A 17,040-nucleotide genomic window follows, 5' to 3' on the forward strand; every position below is an offset into this window, starting at 1 on the left:
CAAAGTGAACAGAGTTTTCTCGTCTCTTGCTCTCTATCTCGTTTTTTTGAAAGAACACAGCCCTGCTTCCAAGTACACCTGATCAGAAGGTCGAGAGATGGGGATTATGATATGTAAATGAGGCTTTGTTATCAGCGTTGACATTTGTTATGAAGCTGAACAGAGGAGAGGTAACATGAAAAGGTGGCAACCCACCCCCCCTCTCTACCCCTTTTAGCATAACCTCCCCTCTCAAACACATTGGCCTACCTAAGCCCTGATTTTTTTTCTTCTTCTTCATTTAGATCAAAAGGTTACACACAACAAAGGAAGGCCTGTGTGGAGAAGTGAAAGCACCTTGTACGCACTTCTGTGTACTCTCACACAGTCAAGACTATTGATTGGCTTTAAAGGAACACGCCGACTTTTTCAGGAAATATTCTTATTTGACATCGTCCCCAGAGCCAGACAGAAATCTAGATACTTGTCTCTCCTCTCTGGATGCTTCAGGGAGCTGAGACCATCAGAGACAGCTAGTTGGCGTAGTACAATGTATAGTAATGGATGGGCAGGTGACTTGTGCACTAAGTTTCCAAAAGCCGCAGTTCTGTGTGCTCTGGTTCAAGGTTCTCTTGATGTGCTGCATCAAGTCACAGTGCGCTTTCGAGACAGAAGTTCCAGCTTTGGGATTCCAAAGTTACAGTGTCTTTTGACGTTTAACTTCTCGTCAAATTGTGAAGTTTAAAGAAAAGTTTGATGTATTTAATGGAGGTAGAGCTAAAATGTCCATCCACTAACAATCTTTTGTGCTAAGCTAATTAGCCATCAGCAGGTCTCTGTGGGTCTCAGCTCCCTCATGCACCCACAGAGGAGAGAAGGATGACTATGGTCCTGTGCATGCCTGATAGTAAGGTCCGTCCTGAGCAATCTGGTCACAAGTGCTCTGCCTTAGCCCCAGGTGTGAACACACTCGAGGTTCTGTGAGATAAATGTGGCCGTGTTCTCTCAGTGTGCGTTCTTCTTTTAGTATGTAGGAAAATGCGTCCTGGGCCTCATTAAAGGATATCCTTTATTCCAGCAGAAATACCCAATGATTAGTGCAGGAAGTGTGGCATATAATTGCAATGTTTGCACTTGTGAAAAGCTAATGTAGAGATATTATTACAGCTGAATTAAGCGTATTTGGTAGTTTGGTTTGTCAAAAACACAGTGAGGACCAGACCCGGTCTATATTGTGTCAACACCCCTGCTCAGCTTTTAATTTCTGACTTATACTTACTTGCTGTCTTGATCACAAATAAGAAACATTCCCGCTTGTAATAAATCCAAGCTGTCAGAGGTAAAGTTGATGATTTAGATCATTGTTATCTCAAGTATTGTAAGTGTTTCATGCAGAGTAGATTAATGAGATCCAACCACAGGAGACACGTGTAATCACACTTAACAGAGTTGATCACTTTGGATCAGATCACATCAGGACGGATCTTAATCTTAACACCAAGTGACTGTCTTCTTGTCCGACTTTTGCGGGAGGAGAGAAAATAAGTGCATTTCCAAAAAAGTTGCTGTGTTCCTTTAAAATGCATGTGCACGTCTTGTGCGTGACGTGCACGTCTTGTGCGTGACGTGCACACACAAAAAAAATGTTGCCTGGCTCTCAAAATGTCCGGATGAGGTTGAGGCAGAACTGAGGACATTGCAGAGAGGCTTTCATGTTGCTCCCCCTGCAGTGACAGGCTAATGACACACACACACACACACACACACACACACACACACACACACACTGAGTGAATCCTACTTTCAAATACACACAGAAGCATGCATATGGTTGCCCCCCTGCTCAATCTGTATACAGTTGAGTTCAAAGGAGTCCAAACGAGGTGGCGGTGTGAGCTCCTTTTCCAGCTATTAGCTGGGCTCACCATCTGCAGTGATCTAGAGAGGAGTGGGCTCGGTGAACTTCATAAAGGGCTGGTTATTAGCACATCAGAATGGAGATGGGCTGTCTGGCCTTTGAGTCGAACAGCAGGGGTCCTAAGTGCTTTGATGTGAATCATTCTGTAAAATAACTTTTGAGAGGTAGAGGGAGCTACTGAAGCCTTACAAAAGACCCAGCCGCCGTTATATAAGGAATAGTTGACCCTCTTTTATTTATAGCTGTATTCTTTTTTTTTTCTTTAAACACACGGCCAGCATGAACACTGAGCACAATGAACAAAAGATGTGATGTAAGCACAATCAGGTACACGCAGCACACTCTTTTTTTTTTCTTCTTTCATTATTTCACTTATCCTAAAAAAAAAAAAAAAATCATTAAAATCTAATGCTCATGAATATCACATTATCTTTATTTGTTTCTCCTCTTGGTTTCTCGGCTGTTAATGAAGCTTCAGATGAAAATGTAAACGTGTAATGACAACCGTCTGGTAGGAGATGAGAGCGACCATTAAGATCCTCCTGCAGTCACAAGTGTGTTTTCCTTCCTCTTCCCTCAGTTTGAACTTTACTGTGTAGGATGATGTACGCAGACAACGGGAGGCCGTTCTCACATTCATGGGGAAAAGCGAACGGTTTCTCTAAGCTTAGTGATGCTCTGGTTCTCTTTTTGTTTTGTTTGTATGTTTGGAGACGGTCCTGTGAGCAGGATCTGGTCCAGAATTCAAGATGCACAAGTATAGAAACTTGAAGCCTCCCAGTAACATTATTGAATGTGAGACTCACATTACAGTATTTGTTATATGTATATATATATAATTTTTTTTTTTTTTTTACGTGTGAAGTCGATCTTAAAGGATGGACGTCTGTATGGCTCTTTAAGAGGGTGGCGCTCAAAGGAGTAAAGATGTTCACTGTTTGCAGTTGCGGGATGCTGGATATCAGGAGGGAATCTTGTCGGGATGTCAACACCTGTCTCAGATACAGGAAGAGATACCAAGGCCTCGCCCGCCAAAATCAGATTATTGGCAGAACCAGAAAGCATCCAGATTAAAGTTAGACATTCTGCACAGACAGGAACAAAATCACAACAACCACAAAAAAAACCACATCAATTGAGGTTGAAGATTTTTAACATGTCAAGCCTGCCTTTGGTGCCTGGACCTGTTGGATTCTGTAAGACCATTTTTGGTCCCAACTCTTTGTTTAATTAATTAATTAATTAATTAATTTTTACAATTTTTTATTCACGAGTAAAAGCGTAACTTTCCTGCGTGCTCACTGAGAAGTGATGTGTGATTTATGACATCACAAACATTTTGGAAGCCAGCCCTTGCCTCATATTTAACACGCAAATACTGAGAATGGACTTTATGAAGAAGTCGGAGACATCTCGTAACCAGCAGTTTAACCTGTAGAAGGAGAAAACAAGTGCATAATCATGTCATATATAAATCTTTTTGTATGTGGGAGAGGAATAGAAGGGTAGGCAATTTATGGACTTTTATGTGGCACTTACATTTTCTCCCCCCGGTAAACATTATTATATATTTTCTAAAATATGATACATTTTTGTGTACCTCAATACATATGTGGATGGGATTGTGAGCGTATGACACATCCTAAACACCTCGTAATATGCTTAAAACAAAATACACGTCAAGTTTTGTCAGCCAGTGATGCAGTCTAGAGATGTCTGGCGCCTGATGTCCACTAGATGGCTCCCTACTCCAGCCTTCCGCTCTCACCTCGCTGCTGAGAATCACTTTCAGCTGAACCGAACGAAACTTGGCAGTTAGTTGATGGTCGAGCATCCTGTTAACAGGTGATGACGAGTGAAGGCAGAGCCCGGACTCCCTCAGCTGGTTTACCGTGATGTCATCACTTGCAGCCTGCCAAAGCGAATTTTATGACAACACTCAAGTTCAAATGGAACCAGCAGGGATAGGATGTTTTTCCTTGTGTGAAAGAGCAAATTGAATAAATAGTATCATGGTAATGATGATGCAAAAAGGATCTGTTCTGCACTTTTATTTTTGCACAAATTTAAAGTGTTTTAGATTTAAAAATAAAACCAAAAAAAAAAAAAAAACCCAGAAAAACAAACCTGCTACAAACATGCTGAATGAATCTGATCTTCGCCCCAGTGTGGGTTAGAGTTGAGGGATGAGGCTGGTGATGCCGTCTGCGGGGCGGCGGGAGGAGGGGGGGCTATCCGGACACACCGCAACGCCGTGACGCAGCTCTCACTCTCCTGCTGCAACACACTGAAATATGAATCACCAGGCGTGCGGGCGATGGGCTGTTTCTGCGAGGTTAGATGTGATTTAAATGGTGAGGAGAGGGGAGGGGGGTGTGGTGCTCACCATCTCCCATTCACCAAAACAATACCCGCCCAGATCTCGTGTGTCTGCGGCGGAAACCTGTGCCGCGGATCAGCTCTGATCGTTGCAGCGTCAGGCCGACCCTTGGCATCCCCACCGTGATCCGCGCCTCCGCAGGCTCCCCGCGCAGGGAACCCGTTCGCATTACGCAGATTGAAAGCTTAGATGGATGTGGCCTGGAGATGAGGATGCGGTAACCACGGGACGACTAAAGGTGCGTTTGTTTGATTGTTTGTTTGTTTTGTCGTTTCGCCCTCAGAGTCAGCTCACGGACCCATGGGTGCCGTCAGTTTGGAGGAGGAAGACAAAGGGGGCGGCTGGAGCTTGAAATATTCTAGATTAGATGGTAAATGCCGGCCTAATTTGAACAGAATTCCTAGCAACAGTGTTAATATGAGGAAGTCATGATGCAGCGCAGAAGACTTCCCCTTTAAATCGCTTCTCCCTGGCTCGGCTAAATTCACTGCTGCCATGTGAACTGGTTTATTCTAGGAAGTGGCTGTCTAGGTAGGTGGCGGATGTCATGCGTGGGGCAGCTCATTATCCTGCTGTAAACTGTCCAGGTTCCCAAGTGCGCCTCTTCAGCTGGAAGCAGCAGGCCACAGCTCACCAGCTGCGTTCAAATAATACTAATATTCATCCTTCCATCTTGTTAGAGGGCTGAGTGTCATAGAAAATTTCAGAATCAGTGCTTTTACCAGTACCTGGCTTCAGGTTCTTGAATGATATATATATATATATATTTTTTTTTTAACAGTTTATGGTCCATCATGTTGGCAAACTTGTGCCTAATGGTACTCAACATGCTCAGGCCCTCATTAAAGCTGCAAGCAGGGATGAGAGGGTTCTTGCACCCTTGCACACATCTGAGTGTCTGGCTGCTCCTTAGAGTGAGGAACATCACAATCCCTTTCTCTGGACTTTGTATGAAGGAACAGACAAATGCATTCAAGGAGGTGCAAATGCCACTAGGTGGAACTAGAATACTCACACACACACACACACACACACACACACACACACACACACACACACACACACACACTTACTTTACATGTTGTCGCTGTACATCTCATGAAGACCACCCCCATCAATATGGAGTGAAATGAATTGTTCATTACATCGGGCTTACTTCCTGTAACCACTGGGTGTCGCTATTACTTAAATTTAGCCTGTAGATGCTTACAGGCTGGGAAACTCATCAAATACGTGAAATGTGGGAAAATCTGATCATGAGGAGTCCGAAAACAGTTTCCTGTTCTATAGTGAAACAGGCTGTTTTAGCACAGTAAGACTGTGAAACAAAGAAGACATTTCCTGTTGCCAGCAGGTGGCGCTACGAATAAAGGAAATTTAATTGATAAGTTTGGTGAAAATCGGCCGCATAGTTGATGTGTTTTCCTGCTGAGAAAAACACAACTGAAAACATGGCTTCCTTGGAGGAGGTAATAAACCCAAACCTGGAGATGTACTCATCCACCCATCCATTCATCCATCCATCCATTTCCTACATTGCTTATCGGTTAAGGGTCGGGGTGGGGGGGCTGGAGCCTATCTCAGCTGATATTGGGCAAGAAGCAGAGTTCACCCTGGAGGAAACACCAGTCCGTCACAGGGCCACCAGGAGCAATGAGGGGTTTGGTATCTTGGTCAAGGACATCGACATGGTCAGGATTGAACCAGCGACCCTTCAGTTGCTAGACGCTAGAAGCTACTTCCAAGCCATGCTGCCCCCCTGGAGATTTATCCCTTAGATATTGAAATTTGATATTAAAATGTAAAACATCTTTCAATCCTCGACAGTATTGAAGCGATGCAAGAATATAAGTTCAATACCCTGCTGTTTATATGCATTTTAATCTTAAATTTGTACATTGTCTCCTGAAGATCACTTTCTCCGTCTTGTTTTTCTAGGCGTGATAGCACCATGATCCATGGCCGTGCTGTGTGCGTGTCAGTGTCGCTTATGTTGCAGGAGTAGATTGAATGCCTGTAAAATCTCAAGGTAACACATCTTCTTGTCTTCTCTCTTCTCGTGTGTGTGTGTGTGTGTGTGTGTGTGTGTGTGTGTGTGTGTGTGTGTGTGTGAGAGCGCGCTGCAGCTTATCCACAGCCTTGAATGACTGCTCCCCACCTCCATCAAAACCCCCTTTATGGCTCTTTTTCTGTACATTTTGAACACATTTTCACATCTCACACTGATGTGTGTTTGTAGATGAAGAGGGCAGTGTCTTGTTTCGTGTCAGCTGAGTCTAAAGCGAGTACTTTTCAGGAGCTCTATCAGACCAAATACTGGGAGGAAAAAACAAACAGCAACAGCTGACCCGTCTGAATAAGCTATTGTTGGTGGATAAAAAGGCTTGATGGCACACTCCCAGTCACAAGGCCCTCACTCTGTAAAATTACAGGTTCCAAGGAAAGCTTAAAATACCAAACACATTTGGTGTGTGTAGAGTGTGAAGCTGATAAAGTGCTGAAGTGTGTTGTGTTTATAGGGTATATTAGTGTGTGTGTGTGTGGGTGTGTGTGTGTGAAGCGGGTGTTTTCTGGTTGAACTGCTGTTCAGTTTTTGAACTTAAGTTCAGCTTCAGGGGTTCTGGCCAGCTGTCAACAGTTGACCTTAATGCTCCCTCTTTATGGTTATTGAGAGGCTAAGTTTATCCACGCAACACTATACATGTTTGTGCACGTGTGTGCTGTTGTAGATTTTCATTGTGACTTGGTTTAAAAAGCATGACTTTGGTAAATCAACATTTCAATCACCTGTAGTAATAATAATAATAATTCTGTAACAGTCACAATTGGAAAATGGAGAAAGTCAGATTCAATCATATTTGATCTAATACTGTAAATGTCATTTGGAGATTGTAGACATTCTGCTGCTAATTTCATCAAAGAAATGCACCATCAGATCCAGACAAGAAGATGGAGACCCTTCTCTCCTGTGTGTGTCCAGTAGCAAGCTGAGACCCACAGAGACCTGCTGAATGCTAGTTAGCTTAGCATAACCAAAGATAAGTGGATGAGCAGGTTAGCATACCTCCATCAAAAGTAATGAAATGCATTCTCTCCCAAAAGAGTCTTTGCCAGCATTCCCATCATTGCATGAATAGAAATATGATAGCATTCAAAATAAACATTCCTTGAAAACCGTAAACATATGTTTACGAGTAGAAGAAAAGTGGCATCCTGCTAATCATGGCTGACATTGCAGGAGAGGATGAGGAGGATTATTTCTAGACAAACTAAGATGGTTTTGTAAACTGAGCAGTCAAGATGTTTGTATGCTCGCACTTCCCATCTGCTGCCATTCGTTGTGCTAAGCTAACTAGCAGACAGCCGGTCTTTATCTAGCTATCTTCTTGTCTGGCTTGAAAAATAGATCTATTTCCCAAAGAGCTGACTGGTAATCCTCATGCTCAGGTAAGATGTAAACTGACACAGAATTGGAGCAAATAAAACACAGTATGTTTTATTTCAGAGAATAATTCTTGAAGAATGTCAGACTACGTAGAGGTCACACTGTTGGAGCTGTAATTTTTGGGAGGTTTTAGAAGAATTGTTGCTCTTACACTGTGTGTGTGTGTGTGTGTGTGTGTGTGTGTGTGTGTGTGTGTGTGTGTGTGTGTGTTCGCAGCTTCCCCTTCAATGAAAATGACTTAAACACCATCATAAGCTACTATGACACTCACACGCTAACTTTCCTTTTCTAACATTGTTTCCCAGACAGAAGTATTATCCTGAACTGTCATCTTATGGTGTTCAAAGGTCAAACAGTAGGTTGGTGTGTGCTAACATGATTGTTATTTAAGTGGTTTTGACCTGAATGGAGGTACCAAACGTATAAAAACAGATACAACCCCATGTCTTTTTAAATTCAGGGGAAATTCTAATGGCAGCAGCTCGAGAGAAAGAGAGCACATGAAGGGGATTTTCCTCCCATTGTGACAATCTCATGAAGCAGGAAGTTAATTGAGTGAGAGATGAGGAAGTTTTTCTTGAGTTGATCATATCACACACACACACTCACACACACACACACACACACACACACACACACACACACACACTGAGATGTGACCTACTTATTAATATTGTGTTCATGCAGTTGGGAAGTGGCTTTTTCAGATGTTTGCTCAACACCAACAAACAGGAAACATGGTTGTACTCACAAGGGCTGTTCTGTTTCTGAAACAAAGCTCAGGAGGTCAGTTTTTCTACTGGTTTTATATTAGCTGCAAAAATAACTACACTAGGAAGACAAATTTGCAAAAGCAAAATGGGAAATATTGTGTGACATCACAATCGCCTGCACTAGTGAGTACAGACTGAACTAACGATGGTGAGACAGGTTTAAGAACTTCCCACTTTCTTGTGGGATTTTCTTTTCACGAGTCACTGAGTGTATTCGCCCACTTCAGGTGGAACTTTCTGCTTCTTCTGTTATGAATACACTCTTGGTATGCATATTTGTTTATGAGGCGAATGCATAGCACTTAAAGGCTTCGTTTTTTTGAACATGAACAGTATTTCAAAAAAAATTTTGTCCAAGTGAATGATGGAAATAACCATTTTTTACAGCAATATTGAGCAAGGCCAGAACTTTCTGCAGCCTCAGAGCCTGCTATAATGTTATCCAATGAGGCTGCTAGCTGCTGTCAAATTTCAACAACTAAAAGTTCATTTTTTTCACACTCACAAACTCAGATTCTTCTTCTTCTTAGTATTATTATTGTAATATTATCCATCCATCCATCCATCCATCCATTTTCTACTGCTTATTCCTGTTAAGGGTTGTGGGGTGGCTGGAGCCTATCCCAGCAGCCTTCAGGCAAGGGTTCACCCTGGACGGGTCACCAGTCCATCACAGGGCCAACACATAGAGACACACAACCATTCACACTCACAGTCACACCTACGGTCAATTTAGAGTATCAATCAGCCTCGTCCCCTCTTGATGTCTTTGGACTGTGGGAGGAAGCTGGAGTACCAGAGAGAACCCACACAGGAACAGGGAGAACATGGAGACTCACACAGAAAGATCCCGTGCTGGAGCCGGGGCTCAAACCTGGAACCTTCTTGCTGTGAGGCCACAGTGCTAACTACTGCACGGCCATGCCGCCCAGTTGTTATATTATAGTTGTTGTTATTGTCAGACAACATAATGAAGAGAAGCAAACATCTTTCTATACCTTCAGCTTGATCTTGTCATATTTCTTCTGGTCTCTGTCCACAACTCCCACTCGGGGAGAAGTCTCATTTTGGACTCTGAGAATTCAGCTTTTGATAGGGACATGCTGAAGTTGTGGCCAGATGTGTTTCATGTAGTTAGTTACTAACATGCTATCAAAGCACTGTGACTTGTTAACCTCACATCTGCATTGACAACTGTGACTAGTATGACTAGTGCCAGTCAAAGATGAGAACAAGACCTAGAAAAAAATACTAGCAATCTGAGCCTGTCAACGTGGAAAAAAGTGCACTTTTAGAGGGAATAATTTGACAGTAGCCAGTTGCCCCATTGGACTACATGATAGCATGATCTGAGGCTGCAGTCGGCGCTCGCCTTGCCCCAAATTTGAGAAACAATAACTTACTTGGACTAGAAAAGTGAGACAAATATAGTCCAGTTTAAAACAAAAAACAACAACATAACCTTATGTTTCCCTTCAAATTCTAGGATAGCTCCTTAGATGTAAATCTTTACTTTCTGTTCACGGTTGGGTAAACTGAACTTAACTGCGTCCAGCTGGGGACAGGTCTGACTCTCAGTTTCACTTACAACATTAAAAATGGCTGTTTCTCTTCCTGAATAGTAAGTGGGGAACTTGTGATTACAACATTAGTCATGTGCATGACTTGTGAACTCTCAGAAAATTTCTACTAATGAGGTCATGAACATTCCAAGAAGGGGGGGGGCATTCAGATGGAACACAGTAAATGGCACAACTTATTCTCTCTTTTTTTGCCATTTTATATTCTTCCTCTTCTTATTTTGAGTTTTTTGGTGGATGGCCAACAGCTTTCAGACACATCGCAGCACCGATCTAGAGTGTGCCCTCTTTTTCACCCTTTGAATTTATTGCAGCGTTAACACAGTGATGTGTGCTGGCTGAAACTCCTACTTCTGAGTTGTCATAAACTCAGCATAACAAGCAAAAAAGCCACTTGAGTGAATGTGAATTAATTTTCATCATGTGCAATTGCACGCAAAACAAAAAACACAAAGACGGATAGAAAACAGCGTGGCTTCCAGCTCCTCATTGTCAGCAGTTTTTCACCTGTGATTCCCACATGAAGGCAACAGCCGCACCTCAGTTCCTTCACCTAACCCTCCCCCTTAATTTTGATTGACTTGTTTCAAGGGAGCTAAGCTATAAATAAGGAAGAGCACTACGACACACTTCCCTTCATTTTCATAATCTGCATCTTCAGTTGACAAGAGCTACAATACCAACAGTTTATATTATTTTAAGTAAACTAACATGTGATAGGCTACACAAGTGTACTAATTAATAGATTTAACCCAATTTAATAGTAGCATGATGCATTCAAAAGAACCCAGCCCATAAGTTGTTGCAATGCTACATGCATGTTCACATCGCACTGATTAGATTTTGCTTTTAGCATGATTTTATCGAGCAAACTTCAACATGCGTGTGAAGAGGAATCCCCTGGGAGGTTTGATTTTATTCTTGCAGTTGTAACAGGGTAAATAGTGAGATGCTCCTTTCAGACACGTTGCCTTGATTCCGCCTCACTGGGTGACGCTTTACAAACGACAAGATGAACACAAATGTTTCTGAGCTCCTTTTCCAGTTTCTGACTCTCAACTCATTGAGAGGTTCGGGGTTCATATGGATAGCTCATCGGATAGTAGCTGCTCCTGTTGATGAACCACGAGTGTTCGGCTAACATGTAGCGCTAACTCAAGCACCTAGAACTTTTCACATTTTTCTGGTTCAGCAAATCATATTCCTCGCCTAGACTTTGATTGACTTCAAAATGTTTTACATGGGGTTTTTTTTTTCTTGGAATTTTTTTAAAATCGTAAACTGATTTTCCTTTCCGTCTTGTAATAATTCTTCCGCTTTTATTCTCTTTCCAAGATTTTCTTTTTACAGTATTTTAATGTTCTTCTTTCCTTGTTGTAAAGTGCTGGAGCTGCAGTTTTTGTATGAAAGGTGCTATGCAAATAGAGTTTATTATTCCTAATCATTTATCTTTTTTTTTTTTCACAAAGCAGAATCAGAGAGCTGAGCAGCCACTACCCCTCTGTGACTAACAAGCTAATTCTCCTCACTCTACGTGTGTGAGCATGTGAAACACAAATAAGAGTATTCTTTTTTGAATTGTCTCTTAAACATCCTGAGGGCTTGAAACAATTTTACAGAATGATCCATGAATATTTATTTCCAGCCGTCCATTTTCTGTGCCACTTTTTCGTTAAGGGTTGCGGGGGGGGGGGGGGGGGGGGGGCTGGAGCCTATCCCAGCTGACATTGGGCGAGAGGAGGGGTTCACCCTGGATGGGTCGCCAGTCCATCGCAGAGCCATCAGGAGCAATTAGGGAATCGGTATCTTGCGCAAGGATACTTCTACATGGTCACCAGGGGAAGTGAGGATCGAACCAGCGACCCTGCGGTTGCTAGACGCCCACTCTACCTCTGAGCCACGCTGGCCTCTTATTCATTTCTAATGTTGTATTTAAGAGTCATCCCTATTTTATCTTTTTTTTTTTTTCAAAAATATAAGCCGCAGGATAATATCTCCAATTTTCACATCCTGTTTTTGCTTTAATTAAATGTAAAAGTTATGTTCAGCTTATTCCAGACAGACATTTCAAGATAAAAGCATACCAATGTTCATCCTTATCCTACATTTGAATGTTTCTGTGTCTGCCCTCATCAACTCCCTCCCTCTCTGACTCCATTCATCATGTAATTGGCTGGATTATGACTAATACCAAACCCTCCGGCTGTTTGCAAGCTGTCAAGCAGCTTTTACTCAGATCATGAAATGTCTTTGGTTTCCTGTGTTTGTGTGCGTTCAGTCATTGATCTGCAGCTATCAATATATGTTTGTTTTTAAATCGGAGTGAAGCGGAACACCCACATGGAGCAACTTGAGCAGCTTGTTATGATGAACATAAGCACACTTTTATCGTAATGCTTTCAGAGAAGATGAGTGTGAACAGCAGAAGTTGTCAGGAGAAACTGCACTGATGGTGTGGTCATTATTAGTGGTTTTCAACCAAAACAGCTAATGAAACGCACTCGTTCTCTCTGCCTTTCATCCATCTTAAAACGGTGGAGCTACACGGTCGCAGTTCCTTTTGTGCTTTAGTTTAGCACCCACACATCCTACACGTACACACACTCTCTCACACTCACACACACACACAGAAACACACCTTGTGCCTGTTTTTTTGTGAGGACCTTCATTGATGCAAAGTATATGTATTCTGTTCCTCACTATATAGCAAGTAGAAGAACACACACACACACACACACACACACACACACCTTGTGGTAACAAACACTCCTCACACTCCTGGGAGACCAAGGTTATACAGAGAGGGAAGAGCTGCCCTGCCAAACAAAAGGATGCAAGATTAAGTGCAGAAGGAGATGAAAGCTTCTCTGTTGGCATGGTAACCACCCGCTCATCTCCACAGGAAGGTTTGATGTTTGATGTGTTGACGCTGGTTTCTAGGTTAGAGAGAGAGAGAGAGTGAGAGGGAGACAGGGAGAGGGAGAGAGAGAGTAGAAGGGAACTGGTTTGATCCAGCACAGCTACGTGAGTGATTTTTGTTATTCACTTTTCTGTAGGAGAGATCGAAGGCTTCCAGTGTTGACACAAATCCCTGTGTTACTGAGGGTTTTCAAGCGGACGTAAATACTTGTAAAACTAATTTTAAAAGATATTAAATATAGTTTCAATTGTGCTAAAAATAAATCCCTGCTCCCAGCTTGCCACATGTGAATATTTGCTGGATTTCTTTGTATTGAATATCTTTTGGCTTTAGACTGTTGGTTAGATGAAATGGGTTGTTTGAAAAAGTCAGCGTGGGTTTTCTGATGGGCATTTTCATGACTATTGAACGTAGATTCATTGTGCCTGTTACATTTTATATTGAAATAACTTTAATCAATCTGATGAAAAAAAATCATATCATTAAGTGCATAATAAATAAATAAAATTTAAAATAATTATAACTACAAAACAAATAGAATCTAGAAAAACAGACAAAAGGGCAAATCTAATACTTTCAGCCATTAGAGGATGTAAACAGATACTACTTTGTGAACTGGTTTGCTTTCTTTAGTCTGTCTCAACAGTTCACAGCATTAAAAAGTTGAAGCTGTCCAAAAAATAAACATAGAATAAGATGGAGGCCCAGTAAGGTACAACTATGACTTTAAAACAGAATTCTGAAACAAAACTGCCAGGAAACAATGTGAGAATTTGTGCTATTATCTGCTTTGTCACTCAAGTAATGATCAAACACACCGCGTGACGGATACTGAAAAACAAATTATGCTCCAAAACGTGACATGATGTTTTCAAATTTTTCCAAGGAAGCCACACAGTCACCTCCCTTCAGGCCCCCTCGTGTGCTCTCCTCCATGCACAGACTGTTATTCCTCCATCTATCAGTCCTCCAGCTAGCATCGGCTAGGCTAGCCTGGTGTTATAGGACTAACACCTCCACAGCTCCTAGAGCTACTTTAAGAATTTCTGTTGCTTCCTCGCTGTCAGAGTGGGATCAGAGTTTTCTTGACTGCTGTGCTCAGTAAAAGAGGGTTCATCTGTCTCACCGGCTTGGAGCGACTGTGATGAACCTGACGTGCTCGTTTATCTTTAGCTCTGCTTTAAATACTCTTTTTCTTGTCTTGAAATTTGTTTGAAGAAACATGGCAGAGACAACCAATGGCAGTCTTTCCATTCCCTCGCTAAATTCCATTATATAACTAACCATCTATGTTTATGTGTCATTTTGAGTGTGTGTGTGTGTGTGTGTGTGTGTGTGTGTGTGTGTGTGTGTGTGTGTGTGTCACCAGGCTTCTTCGTGATTGGGACTGCTCTCTCTGGAGAGAGCAGTCGAGCATGAACAAAGACTGGTGGTGTGTCTACACTCTCTGCTGCTCGGAGACCTTGTCTGCAGTCTGAAGAGGGCTCCACATTACACTCTGTCTGCCTGCTTCAGGTGCTCATTACCAGCTCCATCCACCCTACGTGTCAGCGTGTTCACATCCAGTTAGCTTCATGCAGCTTGTGACCAAGGGGCCCTCCTCCCGCTCTCAGTGGCACTGGAAGCATATGCTGCTCCACGCCCAACTGCCATTTTCTCAGGAAGTAATTGTGTCTAGTTGTGTTTATCCATGCTCATCCTCACCTGTACAGTGTTATTGGCGAGGGGAAGGCATCCACTCCCCATCTAGAAACATCCCGATAAAACAAGAACAGTGAAATACAGGCAGAGTGGTCACCACCACACACCTCTAGAGGCCCAGAGAAAATGAAAGCAAGATTAATGTTTCGTAACTCTATATTCTGTTTTATTTTAGGAACATGCTGCAGACTCTACCTTCAAGTCCTTGTTAAAGAGAAACTCTGTACATTTGTGTCTCTGGGCTATAGAGTATTAACTGCCCTGTCACCCTTCTTTTTTCTTTCCCAGCAGCTCTATCGCACCACCCTCCCCAATAATACCTCGCCGTGTCGCCTCCCTCTCCACTTGTTTTTCTCCTGTTCTGTCACTGCTCACCATCCTCCTGACGCCAGCATTTATTTATGTTCTTTTCTTCTTCTCTATTTAATTTCACAAGGATGGCTCCTGCGCGCGTAGCATGTTAGCTTTCACGTCCTTCAGCGGAGGTCAGTTTGTCCTCAACACCTGCTGAAGCATCCCATTACGTCAACACACAGACTGACACTGAGAATCCCGGAGCCCTGCTCAGACTGGTCAGAATGGACCCTTCTCACAGCAGATGTGATGACTTTAACAACTGTAATCATGGCCGCATTCAGTCATGGTTAGCCAGGCCAAGAGCTCCAGTTTCATACATGGTTGCTAGGACTATTAAAGGAATGGAGCCTTGTTTAAGTCAAACTATCTGCTGGGAAAAGGGCCTGTAGTGAGGTTCTTCTTTTCACAACTTAGCAGCAACCAGAAACGCTTGCACATTGAGAATTTTTTCGAAGCTGCCCGTTAAATTAGTTGTTGTTGCTGTTATACAGCCCATGAAACGAGTCTGAAAATTATAGCCCCTTGATAATTATCACTTAATAAATGCCAAATATCTGTCAAAAAACTGGAATCGGTAGCTAAAGAGTATTTTTCCACTGTAATGTATGACATTTCTCCTTCTGTAACTAGAAAAGTGACACACGGAGGGGGAGGATGTGTGCCCGTCACCCTGACCTTGACCTTTGACCACCAAAATCAGTTCAGTGCACCCTTGAGGATTCCAAGAGGATGTTTGTATCATATTCGAAGAAATTCCCTCCGAATATTCCACAGATATCATAGACGTGTAAAAAAAATGTAAACAGTTGATGACTCATCCTGCACTCAGGGACGTGAACTAATTTTGCATCCAGTGGAAATAATTTCTCGGATTTTCAGCCCCTCCCCCCTCCCCCCTCCCCCATCGGCTACATGCACCACAACATAAAACAGTGGATACATTTTGAGCATCGCAAAACGCAGGTGAAATTTCACTCCGATCATGTGACAGTTTAGTCTGTTGAGACATTAAAAGTTTGACAGGCTGCACACCATTGCATTATTTAGACACATTCGTTAGCAGAGAGCTAACCAGTAGCTGGTGCACGTCTCTGGTGCGCACGCTCTTTTATATTTGGAAGGCTTTATGCACATTCACATCCATGACATCCCTAGAGTCATGATTTATGTGTTAAAAAATTGTGACTTACTTTTTGTACGTTTTTTTTTTTATCTCTTTTCTTGTTCAGTTGGTTGTTTTTAGTGCGGTTTTGTTTTTTACCCGTCTTACTTTTCTCCCATGTGTTTCCTACTTCTCCTCTCTCTATTTTTCCTCTCGTATCATTCGTTCACCCCAATGCTTTTAACCTCCGTCTCGTCCTGTCTTGTGTCCCGGGGTGCCGGCTTCAGCTGATTAGAGTGGCTCTGTTTGCTTTGATTAACCGGATGATTCTTGTCTCTGTGCCAGACTCTTCCTTTCTCCTCTCCTCTCCTGTCCTTTCCTCTCCTCTCCTCTCAACGCCCTATTTATCATTTTCTTACTCTAAAATTCGGCAAATTTTCATCCCAAAATGCACAAAAATTGAAATTTTTATGAGGAAGAAGTGACAGCCTAACTAATCTGTCCAGATTGTGACACATTGTCTCTTCTGTCTCGTAACTGCAGGAATACTTGGAAACACTCTTCTCATTTCACCCATTTGACCTTCACACTCATTCGTCATACTGGAATAACACGGTTCTCTTTACTCTCTCCAAACCTCCTCCCTCCTCTTTTTTCTTTGGTCTGTGTCTCCATCCTTGCCATTCTGCAAGTGAATCAAAAGTTTGTCCCTGAAAGGTTGACTTCTGCCCCCACCCCCACCACCACCCTTCTCCCCCACCCTTGGTTCCTCATCTCTCTTGTTTTTGTTGTTTGCATGTCTGTCTCTCTCTCTCTCTTGTTTTTCGTTCCATCTGTTGTGCCCTTAGCAAGCTACACACGCACATCATATATGCTCCATGGCCC

The 17,040-nt window shown here is 42.6% G+C and overlaps 1 protein-coding gene across 5 annotated transcripts in view; it reads left to right on the forward strand.

Annotated features, from left to right (window-relative positions):
* tex2 (testis expressed 2) overlaps positions 1 to 17,040 on the forward strand; it is a 52,745-nt gene that overhangs the window by 20,793 nt on the left and 14,912 nt on the right. For 2 of the 5 annotated variants that reach the window (XM_086185988.1, XM_086185992.1), the window contains exons 1-2: positions 4,139 to 4,515; positions 6,216 to 6,306. The exons of 1 other annotated variant lie outside the window; for it this stretch is intronic. The gene's annotated coding sequence lies outside the window, so the exon portion shown is untranslated. Of the gene's footprint in view, positions 1 to 4,138; positions 4,516 to 6,215; positions 6,307 to 14,364; positions 14,511 to 17,040 lie in introns of those variants that run through there. 2 more of the 5 variants (XM_086185989.1, XM_086185990.1) reach the window with 2 other exon arrangements.

The sequence above is a fragment of the Aulostomus chinensis genome, chromosome 18, assembly GCF_037954235.1.
Source record: "Aulostomus chinensis isolate RoL2024-O1b breed Wild chromosome 18, RoL_Achi_v1.0, whole genome shotgun sequence".
Classification (NCBI taxonomy): Eukaryota; Metazoa; Chordata; class Actinopteri; order Syngnathiformes; family Aulostomidae; genus Aulostomus; species Aulostomus chinensis.